The sequence below is a fragment of the Giraffa tippelskirchi genome, chromosome 13 (genome assembly GCF_054371585.1).
Source record: "Giraffa tippelskirchi isolate mGirTip1 chromosome 13, T2T-mGirTip1v1.2.pri, whole genome shotgun sequence".
Classification (NCBI taxonomy): domain Eukaryota; kingdom Metazoa; phylum Chordata; class Mammalia; order Artiodactyla; family Giraffidae; genus Giraffa; species Giraffa tippelskirchi.
In genome coordinates, this window is record NC_137287.1 from 25,207,390 (window position 1) to 25,222,731 (window position 15,342).

The 15,342-nt window shown below is 46.1% G+C and overlaps 1 long non-coding RNA gene and 1 other non-coding gene across 3 annotated transcripts in view; one reads left to right on the forward strand and one right to left on the reverse strand.

Moving 5' to 3' along the window:
- The first annotated feature begins 2,030 nt into the window (after positions 1 to 2,030).
- Positions 2,031 to 15,342, forward strand: part of LOC145532082 (uncharacterized) — a 52,624-nt gene continuing 39,312 nt past the window's right edge. Inside the window, exon 1 of one of the 2 annotated variants that reach the window (XR_014072971.1) lies at positions 2,031 to 2,959. This is a non-coding gene — a long non-coding RNA (uncharacterized LOC145532082). Of the gene's footprint in view, positions 2,960 to 8,465; positions 8,667 to 15,342 lie in introns of those variants that run through there. The other variant, XR_014072970.1, reaches the window with a different exon arrangement.
- Positions 10,271 to 10,343, reverse strand: TRNAE-UUC (transfer RNA glutamic acid (anticodon UUC)). The gene has a single exon. It is a non-coding gene; the product is annotated as a tRNA-Glu (tRNA).

Below are 15,342 nucleotides of genomic sequence, written 5' to 3' on the forward strand. Positions count from 1 at the left end.
AACAGAGAGCCAGACCAGTTTTCATAGGTGAAGTCCCTCAGGGTGTATCCTATTTGTTAGACATCCAGCTTTCTGTAATGGAAAGATGCCCACTTCAGGTGCCTTGTTGCTCATGTTGAGTTTGCACAATTGATGGAATGATTGTCGAATCTCTGGAATTGTTGGAGTTGCTTGGCAGGCTTCAGACTGATGAAAACTGTCTCCTAGTTTGCTGGTTCATTGTCAAGCTGGGAACCACTTAGCTCTAAGGGGGCGGGAGGTGATCTCAGAGTTAGCCAATAGTCTCCTGTGGTGTCTGTGTATTTTCTTTTTTTTTAATTGGAGGATAATTGCTTTACAATGTTCTGTTGATTTCTGCTGGAAACAATGCGTATCAGTCATAATTATAATATATCCTCTCCCTCTTGAGCCTCCCCCCTGCCATCCTACCCCTCTAGGTCATCACAGAGTGCCAGGCTGGCCTCCCTGTGTTATATAACAGTGTCCCACCAGTTACCTGTTTTACACACGATAGTGTAGATCTGTCAATGCTACTTTCTCATTTTGTCCTACCCTCTCCTTCCCCTGCTGTGTTCACAAGTATTTTAACAATTTATTTGAACCAAGGTGAAAGATCTAGGCCTGTGCTCGCCAACAGAAATATAATGCCAGCAATGTGTTTGGTTTATAATTATCTGATAATCTTTAGAAAAGTAAAAAGATCCAGAGAAGTGAAAATGCTTGTCTGCACAAAATCTTGCACATGAATGTTCATAGCAGCTTTACTCATAATTGCCAAAATGTGGAAACAATTCAAGTGTTCAGTAACTGATGAAAAGAGAAACAAAATGTGGCATATCCATACAAGGGAATATTATTTGACAATAAAATTAAATGAAGTACTGACACATGCTATAAAATGGATAAACCTTGAAAACGTGCTGAGTGAAGGGAGCCAGATGCAAAAGACCTTGTACTGTATGATTCCACTTCTATGGAATGTCCAGAATAGGCAAATTTATAGAAACTGAAAGTAGACTAGTGAATGTCAAGGGCTGAGGGAAAATGGAAATGGGTAGAGGGATGACTGCTAACATGGGTCCAGGATTTCTTTTTGGAGCGGTGAAAATGTTTTAAAATTGATTGTAGTAATGGGGGCAGAGCTTTGTGAATAGACTAAAAACCAACGAGTTGCGTATTTTAAATGGGTGAGTTGTATGGCATGTGAATTACATGTTTTTTTAAAAAGTAAAAAGACCATAACCATAAGGTTACAGTGGGGAGGGTGGGGAAGGTACAGGGAGGGAGTTTGGGACTGACATGTATCCGCTGCTGTGTTTACAATGCACAACCAGCTAACCAACAAAGGCCTCCACTAGAGCACAGGGAACTCTGCTCAATATTATGTAACATCCCAAATGGGAAAAGAGTTTGAAAAAGGATACATGTATATGTATGGGCTTCCCAGGTGGCTCAGTGGGTAAAGCATCTGCCTACAAGGCAGGAGACGCAGGAGACGTGGGTTCGATCCCTGGGGTGGGAAGATTCCCTGGAGGAGGCATAGCAACCCACTCCAGTATTCTTGCCTGGAGAATCCCATGGACAGAGGAGCCTGGCACGCTATAGTCTATAGGGTCACAAAGAGTCAGACGCGACTTGAGTGACTAAGTGTACGCGTGTGCGCGCGCATGTGCACACACACACACAATGTATAACTGAATCACTTTGCTGTACACCTGAAACTAACACAACATTGTTAATCACCTACACTCCAATATAAAATAAAAAGCTAAAAGAAATAGGTAAAGTTAATTTTACTAATATATTTTATTGGACTCAATATATCCTAAATAGTATCATTTAAAGCTGCAATCAATGTAAACCATTATTTTTATGGGAGTTTTCATTGAAATAAAACAGAAATTAAGCATAGAGTTTGATCAGTATATAATATACAATGTTATTATATAGAAATTACTACCACTCCTTAAGCTGGTATTATTGCTAATGGAGCTGATGCCCACAGAAATCATTAACTCTCCTAAACGGTAAACATTATTCTCATTCAGTGTTAAACATTATTAATGAGATATTTCAGTTCTATTTTGGTAACAAATCCTTGAAATCCGCTGTGTATTTTACAGTCACAGCACATCACTTTGGACCAGACACATATCAGGGGCTCAGTAGCACATTTGGTTAGTGGTTCCATATTGGAAAGTTCAAATCTAGGCAATTATAGCTTCCCCCCAGCAAAGGGCTCTCTCTGTATTCCTTTTTATTTTCCTTTATAAACTCAAATAGGCTTGGGTTCAGATCACCTTTTGACACTTACTAGGAGTATAACTTTGAGCCTGTAATTTAGTCTTTATAGATGAGTTTTATTTTCTGTGAAATGAGCACAATTAAAGAAGGATTGCAGTCAGTCCTGAGATACTCAGTGGAAAGCTAGAATGATGCTTGACATATGGTGCTCAGTCAGTATTAGTTATTATTATTTCTTGATCCCATGGGGCAGGACAGCCTGTGTACTCAGGTGGGAAAGACTTGGGAGCAGAAAACCTGGACTCAGATTCTGTCATGTACAAGCTGGCTTGTAGAAGAGCCTGTTACACTTGCCTATCCTGCACCCCCATAGCCCCTTCAGAGGGTTTCTTTGCTCTGAGTTACCCACTTTGCCCTTAGGACTCAGGATATGGCTGTTTGGAAAGGAATGGAACCCCACCAAGAGCAGGCAACATCTAGGCCGGTCAGAGGATTGTGGGGTGGCTCAGGGTGGGAAAATCCAACCCATAAGGGTCCTGGGGACCAACGGAACAATTGAGGTCCTTTCTTCTGCAGAATTTGAATCTGAGACATGGAGAAAGGATGAGGATCAGCATCAGGGGCAGAAGCAGAGACACTCAGAGGAAAGTTCTAAGTTGAAGCCTTGAGTCAACAAAAGTGATGGATGAGTAGGAGCCACAAATGAACAAGAACTGTGAGTAATGAGACAGAGAGGAGTGGGGAGAGCAGAGGGACAGGCCAAGACCCAGAGGTGCTGAGTCACTGTGATGGTGGATGCGGAGTACCGAGCTGGGGCCCCTGAGTTACAGAGCTGCTGTCGGGTGACTGGAGCTATGGCTGTAACCCAAAGCTGTTCCAGCCTCTGAGAGGCCGGTTGAGACTTGGGTGGCTCAGACTTTGGTTTTCTCATTCATGTAATGACACCTGAGAATGTTTCTCTTTCTTGAAACCTACACAAAGACCCGACCAATGCCAGCCACATCAAAACCGAGACTTGGTTTCCTCACCTGTGGAGTGGGGACACCTGTTGCTTTGGGGTTCGGCATCCCTTTCTTGGGGCAATGACTTTTATCTGACACTTTGCAGTGCTGGGCCTACCAAACCTGGACCCCACTTCTGAGGTGGCCGCATAATCAGGCTCCATTGCAGGGACTTGTCTCATGTAGAGACACCTCTGCGGCAAGGGTTGGAACCCTTGTGCGAGCTCCTGGGTCCCTCTAGCTGGGACCTTCTGAGCTGTCTTGATTCCTGTTTTTTTTTTTTTTGGTGGAAGGGTAGAGTAGACTTCTTTATTCACATAACCTTTGTCTTGTAGTACTTTATCTCAGGGCACCATGACTGCTTCTGTATCAAGCTGTACCATCAAACTGGGAGCTCCCTGTTCATCTTGGCAACCCCAGCACCTGACCCAGTGTGGGCACGTGACAGGCTCTCCATCATTCAAGGTCTGACTTTGCCAGACTCTTCTCTGTTGCTGAGTCCTGTGCTAGTCATCATCCACCTTAGGAGGTAGAGATTTTGGTCCTAGTTCTGATCTCAATTGAGTTTACTTGGACAAATCATCCAGGATTTATGAGTCTCTTTCTTATCTTGCGTGAGAATCTATAGTACCGATTACCCCCAGTTCTGATGTGTCCACCTCCAGTAAACTTAAGATCTGCACCATCTGTCTCACTGGCTCAGCCACATTCTCGTCAACTTCATCTTCCATTTATCATCTTTTGTTGTTGTTCAGCTGCTAAGTCGTGTCCGACTCTGTCACCCCATGATCTGCAACACACCAGGTTTCTCTGTCCTTTATTATCTCCCAGAGTTTGCCCAAATTCATGTCCATTAAGTCGGCGATGCTATCTCACCATCTTATCCTCTGCTGCCCTGTTCTCCTTTTGCCTTCAATCTTTCCCAGCATCAGGGCCTTTTCCAATGAGTGGGCTCTTCACATCGGGTGGCCAAAGTATTGGAACTTCAGCATCAGTCCTTCCAATGAACATCATTTAGGGTAGATTCCTTTTAGGATTGACTGATTTGACTCTTGAGGGACCCTCAACAGTCTTCTCCAGCATCACAATTTCAAAGCATCACTTCTTCAGCATTCAGCATTTTTAAGGTCCAACTGTCACATCCATATATGACTACTGGTGGTAAAGTGGATCGGAATCCACCTGCCAATGCAGGGGACACGGGTTCCATCCCTGGTCTGGGAAGATTCCACATGCCAAGGGAGCAACTAAGCCTCTGTTGGTTCCTGTTTTATTGAGCTCTTTTGTTTCAGACTTTACAAATTGCCTTTACAGATCCTCTATTCTTTTTTTTAAAGTAATAATGCTACCTGGACACACGTGTTGCATGGTTGTTTTGAAGTGAAATGAGCGACTCCTAGATAGAAACTCGTTCTGTCCTTGGTTGTTCCCTCCCCCTGCCCTCTCCTGCTCTACCTGACCTAACATCCCTGGGCCCAGTGTACCTAAATTAGCCCAATTTTTTACTCTTTTTAAAGCAGATTATACACCTAGACCATCCCCCAGTTAACCGTGGCCTTTACCAAATCCTTGCCAAATGCTTTTTCATGCTTGTTTCTTTTTCTGCGTAATGTGAGACCTGAGTCAAACAGGGCTCCTCTCTCTGCAGTACCGCAAGACTCCCTGTAGGTGGCAGCACATGACCGCAAATGTCCTGAACTAGCCCACGACCAGCCTGAAGAGTGGGTGAGACGCTGGGGTAGAGCATTTACCAGCCAACGGGGAGAGGAGGAGGCAGGAGAAGGGAGGAAGGGAAGTGGGCACCCACTAGCTTTGAGACAGCTGAGAGTTGGTTCGAGGTTTGGAAGACAGGTTCACTCCATCCATCCATCCAACAGATGGTTTTGAGCACCCGTGATAGGCTCTGAAGATGAACAAGAAAAACACAGGGAGTTCCTGTCCTCATTGGCCTTGCACCTAACTTAGAGCCATCCCCCCCCCCCCCCCCCCCCCCGCCAACAGCCATTATGTAGCATACCCTTCTGGGCTTGTTTCCCCATCTGCAAAACAGAGCAATAAACTGGTCAGGCTGAGGTCCTGGCATCCGGTCCGAGCTGCTTCTCTTCCCTCTGCCCCACCCGCCTTCACGGGAACTGAAAACATTACTAAGCCCTGTGGTCATCCAACTGGGGAATCAATGTCCTCCCTGTATCAGAGGGAAGCGCTGGCCAGTCCACCCCTTCTGCAAAGTCTGATTAAGCCTTGAACTTGAAGGCATCCCCTAGGCCAGTGAGAAACCTCATTAACCTCGGAAGTTTGAATTGGATGATTTGTATCTATTCTAGGTTTCAGTGAAAAAATGTTTCTAAGGATAGACTCACAGAGGTAGGGAACAAATTGTGGTTGCCAAGGTGGAGGGGGAAGGAGAGGGATGGGGTGGGAGTTAGAGGTTAGCTGCTGCTGCTGCTAAGTCGCTTCAGTCGTGTCCGACCCTGTGCGACTCCATAGACAGCAGCCCACCAAGCTCCTCTGTCCCTGGGATTCTCCAGGCAAGAACACTGGAGTGGGTTGCCGTTTCCTTCTCCAATGCATGAAAGTGAAAAGTGAAAGTGAAATCGCTCAGTTGTGTCCGACTCTTCGCAACCCCATGGGCTGCAGCCTACCAGGCTCCTCCGTCCATGGGATTTTCCAGGCAAGAGTACTGGAGTGGGGTGCCATTTCCTTCTCCATTGGGGTTAGCAGTTGTAAACTATTTCATATAGAGTGGATAAACAACAAAGTCCTAGTACAACACAGGGAACCATAATGGAAAAGAATAGAAAAAAAAAGAATATATATATATACATATATATATATAAATATAACTGAATCACTTTGCTGCTCCAGCAGAAATTAACACAACTTTGTAAATCAACTGTACTTCAATAAAAAAACAGTTTCTGGGAATTTCCTGGTGGTCCAGTGAATTAGGACTCAGCTCTTTCACTTCCAGGGCCTGCGTTCAGTCTCTGGTTGGAGAGCTAAGATCCAGTAAGCTGCACAGTGTGGCCAAAAAATAAGTTCCTAAGGAAACAAGTTGGAGATGTTACTCTACTAATGTATATCACATATGCTGACATACGTATATGTACCGATATATAGACAGTGATATATATCATACACACACACATACACACTGACGCCTATCATACATGCTGAAGTATGTATATGTTGATATGCATGTACATGTTGTTGTTCGTTGTTCAGTCGCTCAGTTGTGTCCGACTCTTTGTGACCCCATGGACTGCAGCACTCCAGGCTTCCCTGTCCTTCACTAGCTCCTGGAGTTTGCTCAAACTCATGTCCATTGAGTCAGTGATGCCATCCAACCATCTCATCCTCTGTTGCCCCCTTCTCCTCCTGCTTTCAATCTTTCCCAGCTTGGGGTCTTCTTCAGTGAGTCAGCTCTTCACATCAGGTGGCCAGAGTATTGGAGCTTCCGCTTTAGCGTCAGTCCTTCCAGTGAGTATTCGTATATGTACATGTATATACACACGAATATACATCATATATACACAATGAGAATAACTGGTAATACCTTTTATTGAGTGTCTAGGTTGCTTTTCTCTTTTTGCTGATTGGAAAGCACTTGGCCTGCCTATAGTACCCCTATTACTAGCATTTCTAATATTATTACCCCTTTTCTATTATGATTATATTCTGCCCCTTCACTTCCTAATGTACACTAGATGTTATCTGAGACCTTGTGATCATGGTCAAATGTCCCTGAATGTCCCTTCTTCTGCCCCACCTCTACCCCACTCTTGAGGAGCTCCAAGGCCTCTCTAGGATTGCTGCTGACCCCTGGCTTTCCTACACTGTGGCCTCTGTTTCTTGGATGCCTCTGACCTGTAGCATGTCACATCCTCTGTTTAAAAAAACACTAACGATCACAAAAATTCATTGACACAATGCACACTAGGCCTTTGTGAGTTTAGCTGACTCTAAGGCAGCTTCTGGGGAGTGTCTTGAGAGAGATTGCATTTCATGCCTGGTTCCCTTAGACCTCCTGTTGCTCATGCTTGCCCACCAGCTCCCTCCTCCTCCTGTTGGCTAGTTGACCCCAGGGGTACCACACCTTTCTCTGTCTGCTATCCCATCCCTGGAGGACTAGGGATTCATTTGAAGCTGGGGTGCCAGCTGGCAGCAAGCACCTTGTGTGGACTCTGAACTCTGATGAAAGTCAGCCTGAGAAAGTGGGAAAACAGGGGAGAAAGAACAGCATGGGGGAGAAAAGCAAGAGTTGGCTTTACTGCTTTGAGTTTGGGCTGCCAAGTTAAACATCCCTGGGCCTGGGCCTGATATCTGGGGGAGAGGCCGGGGCGGGGTACAGATTCAGGAGCCTGCATCCTGCCCAGTGGACATCTGCAGCCTTGGGAATGGGTCTATCTCTTAGGAGGCGAGAGCTGTCTGATCTTCTAGGCCCTTGCACCAGCTTGCCTGTCCCTTCTCCCTCTGCTTGGATAACTCTGGGCTGCCTGTGGAAGGCTTCCTATCTCTCCCAGGGCTGGGTTAGGTGCCTTTGTGGAGGAGAGGTCTCAGGCCTCAGGCAAAAGTATTTCCTTCTCTGAGAAGCCTCTGAAGCAAGCTGGCTTGTGGACAAAGCATCCTGTTGACAGTTGCTTCTCTTCTAAATTAATTGAGGAGGTCTTGTGTTAAGGGACCCTGTCTTCAGGTGCTAGAACCTTTTAAGAGCCCTCTTTCAACCAGGCAGAGCAAACAGGTAAAGTCCATTTTTCCCCACCTGAAATCTAGGAGATCCAGGAATTTTGTGGTCTGACTTGGGACACTGAAGAGGTCTTTCCTGGCCTCGTGGAATTTCAAATAGGAGGCCCAGCTGTGAATGCACAGCAGTGATTTGAAAAGGCAGGGTCAGAGAGGAGAAGCCACCAGCCTGAGGCCACACGGCCAATTGGATCAGAGCTGAGATTGGAACCTGGGTGTGTCTGACCTGGTGCTGGGTTTTTTTCAGTACACGATTCATCCAGCCCCACACACCTATTCTGGAAGAAAATGGGGGTGGGTGTGGGCACAGGAAGAGGAGTTTGTTGGGTGGGGCTGCCTCTGGTGCTGGATCTCATGGGGTTTAGGGGTCAGGAAGTGGCAGGTGACACCCCTTAGTTGGCATGCAGGCCTACAACTGGAGGAGGGAGGAGCTGACAACAAGAGGGCCCAGGTCAGGGCACCCATTGGCTAGGGGGCAGAAGGGGTAGTGGTAGAAGGGAAGTGGTGCTCAGCTGGGCCACAGGAAGTTCTAGATTTTGGTTAGAGATTGGAAAGTACCAGCAAATTCTTATTTCAACAGAAAACCAGAGGCAACAAGAGTTTTCTTTTAAAAATAGAGGTGAATGCAGAATTTGCAAAGGAAGCAGCCATCTACAGAATGGGGTTGGAAGTCACGAGGTAAGTGTGATATTCTCCAGAAAAAGGTCTTGAAATTTGGTTGAAGCAGGTCAGAGCCCAAAGCTATTCAAAATGGGGCCTTGCCATGGGAGCACCAGGGTTTAAGAGGAAGAGATTAGATGCTGGACAAAACATAAGAAAACCAGAACTTTAACATGACAGCGAGAAGGTCCATCACAACCATCATCATTATTGTCATCACCATGATCATCACCATAGCAGCAGCGGCAGCAGCAGCAACTAGAGTGATCTTTTAAACTGCCAGTGACTTGTCATCACCTTCAGAGTCAAAGTCATACCTTCCCACTGGCCTGAAAGTCTCCCTGTCCTCCAGCTTCCCATCACCTCTCTGCCGTCACCACTTACTACTGTCCCCTCCCTCCCTCTCCCTCAGGTTCACTAGCCCCGGTGTTGCTCCAGCAGCCCCCACCTCCTGTCCCAGGACACCCCATGTTTCTCCAGAACCACCCATCTCCTGCCCCAGGGCACCCTGTATTCCTCCAGCACCCTCCACCTCCTGCCCCCGGATACGCTGTTTTGCTCTGGCACCCCACCTCCTGCCCCAGGACACTTACACGTGCTGTGCTCTCTCCTCTCCTTGGATTTTTCTCCACATCCCCATGGCTTCTGCCCTCGCTCCCTCAGTTTTTCTCAAAAGTCACCTTCTCAACAAGACAGTCCCTAAAGACACTTTCAAGTTGCAATGCTCATTCTCTTTCCCCACCTCCTGGGAATTCCTGTCCACTTCTTCATCGAAAATTTTTCCCACAGGATGTCTTACCATCTTCATACTATGTTTGTATTTTTTTTTTTTTTTTGGGCATGCTGTGCCGCTGGCAGGATTTTAGCTCCCTGACCAGGTATTGAACCTAGGTCTGGGCAGTGAAAGTGCTGAATCCTAACTACTGGACCACCAGGGACTCCCTCATACTATGTGTTTTTGTTCCTTTTGTATCTCTCTCTGTATGAATTAAGCTCTTTGAGGGTGAGGGGTTCTGGACTAGTGCCTGGAGCATGGAGCAGGCCTCCTGTATTTGTTCTTGAATGAGAGCTTTGTGGCTGAGGGTTCATGCCTGGAGCTGTGGCCTGGAGCAATGTGTCCAGTGTAGCTGACACTTGGGAGCTCTGTTCTGAGGATGTCTGGCTTTAGGTCACCAGGACACAGGGCAGGACACTCCACTCCTTGGGCAAAGTCTGGGACCCATACCTGGAGTAGGGGTTGGGACCAGAGTCATCTGTGACTCACCACTAAGGAGATGAGCAGACCTGCTTCTTTAATCACTAATGAAATATCTATGTCCCAGTAGACAAACAGCTCACAATTTATTTAATGGGGAAGAAAGAAGGATGTGTGGAAAGGAGGGGGTGCCTTCACAGAGGGCCGAGTGTCAAGGCATTAAAGTTGATTTATTCAGAGTAATTGATTCATGATGCTCCAGGTCAAGGAAATTAGATCCAATCAGGAGCTGTCTATACAATTTCCCACTAATTGTCAGCGGGTGCCATGGTAGGATAATGAGTTTTGGGGCATGAGGGACTCAGATGTGGTGATCCAGGAGGATCATTTTGTTTGTTTGCTTTTGGCCTCACCGCTTGCATCATAGTTCTCTGACCAGGGATTGAACCCGGGGCCACAGCAGTGAAAGTGCGGAGTCCTTACCACTGAGCCACCAGAGAATTCCCCCAAGAATATAATTTTGGTCTTTGATCTGAGATATACTGAACCTCGGGGTCTTCTCCCTGTCCTTCTCTCCTTCTTTAGCCAGCATTTTCTTGACCCAGAAAGTGCTGGACCAGGGAAAATGTGAAGGGGTGCAGGCCTGGGATTAGTCCGCCAAGCCTGGACCCCACAGAGCTAGAAGTTGCCTGACTGAAGGGACATATTCTTAAATTCTTTACTCCATCACAGAATCCATTAGCAAATTCATCAGTTTTGCCTCCAAAGCATCTGTTGGCTCTGTGCGCTTCTCTTACCTGCACTGTCACTGTCACCTGTCACCCAGTGGCTGCCTTGCTGGCCTCTCTGCCTCCTCTCTTATTCCCTCCCTTCATTACCCACCCAAGAGGATACAGTGTGAGGCTCAACACACTTCAGTGGCTCCCCTTGCCTTGAGCATCAAGACCAAAATCCTTGGGACTTCCGTGGAGGCCCAGTGTTCAATATAAGGATCCATCTGTCAATGCAGGGGACACAGGTTCGATTCCTCATCTGGGAACTAAGATACCACTCGCCGTGGGGCAACTAAGCACATGTGCCACAACTGCTGAGCTTAAGCGCTGGAACTACTGAAGCCTGAGCGCCCCAGAGCCTGTGCTCCTCAACCAGAGAAGCCACTACAGCGAGAGAAAGCCCTTGCACAGCAATGAAGACTCAATGCAGCCAAAGATAATTAATTAATTTTTAAAAAAGACCCCAATCTTAATGTGGCCTAAGAGATCTCACACCATCTGACCCCTGCCCACTTCTCAGTCTCAACTTGCACCACTTCCTCCAGGCCCACTCGTGATAGCTTCCTAAGTATGCTATGTGCGCATGCCCTCATTTTTACACTAGGACTTGGCCTTGTTGTTTCCTTGGCAAAGAATGATCTTGTCCTTTTCCAGGTCAACTCCCAGTTGTCCTTTAAGCCTCAGCTTGGATTTCATTTTGTCCAGGAAGTCCAGTTTGACACCACCATCCCTTCCACCCCAAGGGGTAGGTTAGTGTGGCAGATTGCATCTTCCAAAGATGGTGGCAACGATGTGTCATCCCACATACTCTCCTTACAGGGTGACCTTGACACTCCTCCCATAGAGGGCTGGGACTTACGTCCTCTCCCTTTGAATTTGGACATACCTTTGTGACTGCTTCCACCTAAAGAGTGTAGCAGAAATGATGCTATGTGACTACTACATGACTCCTGATGCTAGAGCATAAAATCATCACACACTTTTATCTTTTCTTGGGGCCCAATCCCGGGCTTCGAGGAAGCCCAAATTAGCACACATGGAGAGACTTCATGGAGAGGCCCCTGGAGGTGTTCTGGACAGTAACCCAGTGGAGCTCCTGGCAGACAGCCAGCATCAGGCGCCAGATGTGAGTGAGGCCGCCTCCAGGTGATTCCAGTGGCCACCTAGTCACCGCCAACCCTTTAGATTTCTCAGCTGGAGGTCCAGACATCATGGAACATTCCCACTGTCATCCTGTCGGAATTCCTGATCCAAAAAGCCCGTGAGCGTAATAAAAGGGCTATTTTATGCTACTGACTGTTGGCATGATTTGTTACACAGCAAGTAGTAAGCAGGACAGTTGGGAGTGCCTCCTCTGTCCTCCACAGCGCTTCTCCTATCGAAGGAGGAAAGCACTGTCTTCTAGCTGCTTTGTCTTTCTTCTCTGGACCATCTGCTGTGAAGTTTCCTATTCAGGTTCATTTCTCCCACATCTAGTACGATACATGGAAAGCACTGGAATATTTTAAAATATACTAATTTTTAGAATCAACTAAAATAGCTTGTGTAAAGAATGAGTACCTTCTCCTTAAAAAAGAATACAAAACTAAAGTCTCTTTAGTTCCCATCCTTAATTCCAACCCCTCACTGATACAAACATGGTATGTCTCCTTAAGGACCTTAAAATGCTTTCAGATAATCTGTGTGCATCTTATCAGTTCAGTTCAATTCAGTCGCTCAGTCGTGTCTGACTCTTTTCAACCCCATGGACTGCAGCACACCAGGCTTCCCTGTCCATCATCAACTCTCAGAGCTTCTTCAAACTCATGTCCATTGAGTTGGTGATGTCATCCAACCATCTCATCCTCTGTCATCCCCTTCTTCTGCCTTCAATCTTTCCTAGCATTGGGGTCTTATCCAGTGAGTCAGTTCTTCACATCAGGTGGCCAAAGTATTGGAGCTTCAGTTTCAACATCAGTCCTCCCAATGAATATCCAGGACTGATTTCCTTTAGGATTGATTTTTTAAGACCCAAAGATATATCATGCTATATTGTATATTTTGTAGCTTGATTTTTTTCACCTGTTTTTCTAAGACCAATCCTTGCTGATAAAGTGGATCAAGTTAGTTTCTCTTAACTTCTGTATAGTATTCCATCATTTTGTCTGTCAAGCTATTCCTGTATTGATGGATATTTGCATTATGCCTGTTTCCTTTCTGCTGTAAAGGGTACTCCAGTGAGCTTACCACATGGATGCTGTCATGCCTACATTCAGAAATTCCTGAGGTCGGTGGTTCTCAGCTTGGCTGCAGAGAAAATCACCTGGAAGTTTTTACAATCACAACGGTGCCCCACCCCCAAAGATCCTTAATTCATTTCTCAAGATTTTAAGATTTTCTGAAATCTTAAAAGATTTCAATAGACTGATCTGGAGGTAAGCAACAGTGGTTTTTCCTTCTTTTTAATGTTTATTTGGCCATGCCAGTTCCTAGTTGTGGCATGAGGGTTCTAGGTCCCTGACCAGGGATTGAACCCAGATCCTGTGCATTGGGAGCGTGGTGCCCCAACCAGGACTCCAGAGAAGTCCCAACAGTAGTTTTAGAAGCTTCCAGGTGGTTTGAATGTGCATCCAGGGTTGAGACCCACTGTTCTGGGTTGTACACTGTGGGTGGGGGTGGTGGCATCACTGTCAAATGAGATGCCTAGCCTCTTTTTTTACTAGGCACTTCCCAGTTGCTTTTCTTTAAAAAAAAAATGTTTTAAAAAAGCATTTTATTTTTGGCTGTGCTGGCTCTTCGTTGCTGTGCCTGGGCTTTCTCTAGATGCGGTGTCCGGGCTTCTCATTGCCGTGGTTTCTCTTGCTGCAGAGCACCGGCTCTAGGTGCGTGGGCTTCAGTAGTTGTGGCGCACGGGTTTAGTTGTCCTGCAATATGTGGGATCTTAATTCCCAGATCAGGGATCGAACCCATGTCTCCTGCATTGGCAGGCGGATTCTTAACCACTGGACCAACAGGGAAATCCTCCCAGTTGCTTTTCAAGGTGACTGACCTTATTTGCCTCCTCACCAGCAGGGCAGTGTGTGAGCGATTAATGACTGTTTTGCATGAGCGAGTGAATGCAAGTCACTGCAGCGCCGTGAACTGGAGCCCTCGTCCGTCCACTGATCAGCGGCCTCCGGATTGCCCATCCCTTGGCTACTGCCCAGAGTCGGCTGGGCTGCGGCAGGTTTGAAACGCTTTGTGTCCCTAGGTGGCAGTGTGGTACAGCTGCAAAGCGCTGGGCTGGGAGTGGGAGAACCCGGATTCTAGCTGAGACCCAGACTCTACCTCCCTGTGTGTCCGCCCGGTCACTTCCCCACGCTGGGCTTGGTGTCCCCACTCTTGAAGGGAAGAGAGCTGCAGTACTGGGCAGGGCTCCTCCTACTGCCCACCTCGGAGGTCAGAGCATGGACTCCAGAGCCTGATTCTTAGTCTTTTTTGTGCCTGAACTCTATCTCAGAGTAGTGCTTTTAGATAGAATCCACAGGATTACAAAGGCAACCATATAAGTACATTCCTATGATGTATATTTAGCTTTATTGAGGTTTAATCAGCAAACCGTAAAGTTTTACATGTTCAGTGTGATGATTTGATACATGATATACGTGTACATGTGAAAGGACTCCCACCATTAAGTTAATTAACACATCCATCACCTCACGTATTTACCTCTTTCTTTTTTTGGTGGCAACATTTAAGTTCTACTTCTTAGCACATTTCAATTTTATAATACCATATTATCAACTATAGTTACCATGCTACATATTAGATCCTCAGAACTTATTCATCCTATAACTGAAAATTTATACCCTCTCCCTAACCTCTCCCTGTTTCCCCCGCCCCCATCCCCTGGAAGCCACTTTTTGAACTCTCTATGCTATGAGTTTGACATGTTTAAGATTCCACATATAAGATACAAGTGGACCAGGCAGTATTTGTCTTTGGCTTACTTCAGGCAACCAATTATATTGAAATACAGTTAACACACTATTACAAAGCCAAATTGTGTTTCTTTACTAACACACCGCATAAGATCAGGTGGTGGGTCAGCTGCATTATTATGATTGCAACTTCAAGCAAAGGATGAGTATAAATGATGTTCTAAGATATCTGCAACATACATAATAGGAGATGGAAGTATCTTTGATTTCAACTGGTGACAAAGTCATCAGGGCTGCAGACACTATTGCAGTTTGCCGCTGACAGTCATCATTGAAGGAAATGTGACATTTCAGTTAGGTGTTCAGAAAATTAAGAGGTAATGTTCTTTTCCCATCCAAGTTCACTGACTCCAGGTTACATGCTCATGGACCCCAGGTTAAGAAGCTTTGCTGGAGTTAGAGAGCCTCAGGTTTCAGCCTGGGCCCTACACCTTCCTGTGCCAGACATTTGTGTGAGTTGCTTATCCTACCTACACCTCAGTTTCCTCATCTGTAAAATGGGTATAAGGCTAGTGCGCTCATAGGGCTGCTGGGAGAAGTGAATGTGATAAACCAAATCCAGCCCACATGTATTTATTTAAAATTATATTTTATTATGGTAAGAACATTTAACATGAGATCTACCCTTTTGACAAGAAGACAGCAAATCTTGACAAGGATGTGGAGATATTGGAAACTTGTACGCTATTGATGAGAATGCACAGCAGTACAGTTGATATGGAAAACAGCTGTGTGGAGATTTTTCAAAAATTTCAAAATAGAAGTTC